This window comes from Notamacropus eugenii, chromosome X (genome assembly GCF_028372415.1).
Source record: "Notamacropus eugenii isolate mMacEug1 chromosome X, mMacEug1.pri_v2, whole genome shotgun sequence".
Taxonomy (NCBI): Eukaryota; Metazoa; Chordata; class Mammalia; order Diprotodontia; family Macropodidae; genus Notamacropus; species Notamacropus eugenii.
Genome location: NC_092879.1, coordinates 14387813 through 14391120, shown reverse-complemented (window position 1 = coordinate 14391120; position 3308 = coordinate 14387813). Strand labels below are relative to the sequence as shown.

General features: G+C 39.1%; 1 pseudogene; it reads right to left on the bottom strand.

The window, feature by feature from the left end:
* Nucleotides 1-1933: 1933 nt before the first annotated feature.
* Nucleotides 1934-2553, bottom strand: LOC140516259 (cyclin-dependent kinase inhibitor 3 pseudogene; annotated as a pseudogene).
* Between the last annotated feature and the right edge of the window lie 755 nt (nt 2554-3308).

Sequence of the window (3308 nt, the reverse complement as noted above, 5' to 3'; positions counted from 1 at the left end):
CCCCCTCCCCCTCCCCCCTCTTCTCTGCTCTTTTTCAGGAGTAGGGTGGAGAAGGAATATAGGCAGCATTCCTTCAAACAGGCTTCCAAAGGAATACTCAAAGGATTCTTTATCCCTTTCCTGGTGCCATTATCTTAAGCTCATTCGCCATCTTAGGACTTATACTCTGAAGGTCCCAAAAGGACTGATCTTGTTTAAGATTCTCTATGCTAAGACCTCCCTCCCACAGCCCTCACTATGGGAGGGCTGGTCCTACATTAAAGAGCGCTCATTTCTGACCATAGGCAAACCTCACTTATCAACCTAGGATCACCAAGACTGACAAAGCAGAACTTAGTCACCAATATTTTCCTTCAGTTGCTCAGGTCCCTGACTTCCACCGTCTCTGGCCACTGAATCTATTGTTTTACCTGCATCCCTGAGTTCCCAACGATTCTAAACAGTTGTGTGGAAAGTTAGCAGTCAGAAGAGGGGAAACTTACCTGCGGATGTTTGAGCCATTGAAAACCACTGGGCGTGTTGCCCATCCCCTACAAGCAAGCTTCCTTTCTGATGCTAAAGATCCCATGATGAGGTCCCAAATTGTAAGAAGCATGTTCACCTTAAACAAAGAATAATACTTGTTTTGAAATCAGGAAAGCTTTTATTAATTTCTACATGCATTCCCCCTGAATGAATGGACAGCTCTCAAGTAAGGCTACAGGAAGACTACAATTTGTTCAGACAAATGCAAGCCTTTTATACTGACTGTTTCAAGTTTGAACTTCCCGCCACACCGTCTATTGGCCAGTTGATTTCATGTTCTCCTCTCTGATAGGCTTTCCCTAAAGCAATTCATCAAGCCTGCACACAAGATTTCAAACCTTTTCAGCCTGACCATGTTAGGTCACAACTCTGATCACTTAAAGCTGGGATGAGTTTTATTTATTAAATAACTTGTTTTATTTTATTCTATGATTTTTTAAACTCTTTCCTTGTTTCCCACAACTGATAATCACTTTGAAGCACTTCTTTGAAGTACTACAATTATTGCAATAACAAAATTTGCTTTTGTTGCTGGACTGTTTGATAGACAAAGATTTCCTTTGGAGTTTCTAGGTGTTAAAGTACAGTGGAAACTAATTATACTTTGGAGAAACATCAGTACTCTATAGAGTATGGTATCACTTCCTATAGCTAAATAAGTGATCTTGAATATTCTTGTGTTCCTTGTCTAAAGTTCTTGTGAGAGTTTGGGGTATTTTCAGGAGCTTAATTTAAAATAGGATACCTCTTTATTTAAATTGGTTTGAGAAGGAATGCTAAATTAGGTTAGATTTCCTTAATTTAGTTGAATCTCAATGCATATGGTTGAATCCAGGTGGGTTGAAATCAAAAATAAGTAATTAAGAGTTAAGGTCTTTAAAGAAAATTGATTTCTGTGTAATTTTAAAGGTTAAAAATAGGAAGGTAAGTGAAAGAAATTCAGCTGGGGCACTACATGGAGAGGGGGTGAAACCAGACAAATTTTCTAATATCATGAAGACCATTAGAAACAAGTAAATCACCATCAATGGGAATCAAGCACCAAGGTAACCAAGGAATTTTCTGTCTTCTCCTAGTCAAGAAACAGGTTGGTTTCTATTCTTCTTCCTAATTAGCACTACACAGGGATCACAGCAAATGTCTAAATGATATTGAATGCAATCACACAATACAGTACAAACAGACAAGGAGCCCATTTACAGGAAGGATATTTTTATTCATCTAATATCCCCAAATAAGAACACAAAATGAAAACTGTCACAAGGTAAAAAAAAAAAAAAACCTTTAGAGATATATGTGTATAGGCATATTTACATTTGAATTGGTTATGCTACAAACAGTTTCTGATGACTATATAAATTTACAGAAAGGACCTTATTTATGTGTAGTAAATTGATTTAGTTCTTTGTCAAGGTACAGATCTTGATACAAAGTTTCTTGTTGACAGATGTGCAGCAAGTTTGTCTCAAACATCATAGAGATAATTGTTTTATGGTCTGTATGACCCCAGATCTGTTTAAATTTCAAAGGTTGTCAATTGCCTGCATCAGTGATACTAGATCATGTAAGTGTAATAGGAGGCAAGCTGCTACAAGACTAGATGACTCAAGTCCTCCATAACAATGTTTTAAGGTTTTCTGATTGTTTTCCAGACAGACTGCAAGGTCCTGCAGGATTCCACAACATAGGTCTATGTCAGGGCATCTCCATCTGGGATAAGATGGTGGTAAGTGATAATTTCAGGCTGCTGAAAGAAATCTAAAAGGTTTGGTATTCGATATTTTGACAGCTCTCCTCTGGAACAGAACACAAATATATCTTGCATAACATATTTCTTTAGTTCTTCCATGTCCTTTTGAAGATTTCTCCTAACATCTTTGAATTTACAACCCGGAAAAGAACATAAACCTAGAAACTGAGAACAATGAACAAGGCAAAAGGTTAGCTATGATAACTGAAATGAAGTCTGTTTATTCCTTCATCTGATGAGTCAAACTCACTCTACTACATTGTCCTGGGCACCTTCATCATCTCCACAACGAGGCTGTCTTATCCCTTACTTAAAAAAAAATTTTCATCTTGATAACACATCTGTGCTAGTCCCTTTGGACCTATAAGATGCACCATTCACAAAAGCTTCATTGTTCTGGGTGCATGTTTTGGCTTCTCCATCCCCATCTGCATGCCCTGCTTCATGCAAAGGGGAATCCTCAAATTCGTAACGAAGGTTCCCAGTTCAGTGTGTGTCCTGGATCCTGTGTCATAGGGTCTGGACCAGCCAGAATTCATTGGTATCTAAGCCTAATTTGGCCACCACGTCCTGGAGAGCGCACCTTTTCCTCATGCCCTTCCTGCTTGTAAGCTCCACATACAGACTGCCATCTCCCATTGGCACGGAGCTCTTTAAGGGAAAGGATTGCATTGTATTTTTACTTGTCTTTCTATCCCCAAGGCTTAGCATAAGGCCTGAGTATATTCAGCAAAAAACACATGCTCAAAATCACAGTTGCAGATGCATAAAATAGAATTACAGAGAAAATCCATAATGCTGACGTTCAGTTATCAAAATATGAAAAGAACCAATTTGCAGACTACAGTTTAAGGAGTCTCTGGCCTAGGATCATATACCCTAAAAAAGCACAGCTCTTCCTAGCCCCATCTCCCCACTTCTGCCCACTTCTTGCTTCTGACTGAACAGAGGTCTAATCTAGGCACACAGAGCAGATATTACCACATTTGGAGGGGTGGCTGCTGAGGCACAGCTGCTGTTGTGTCCAGAGAAT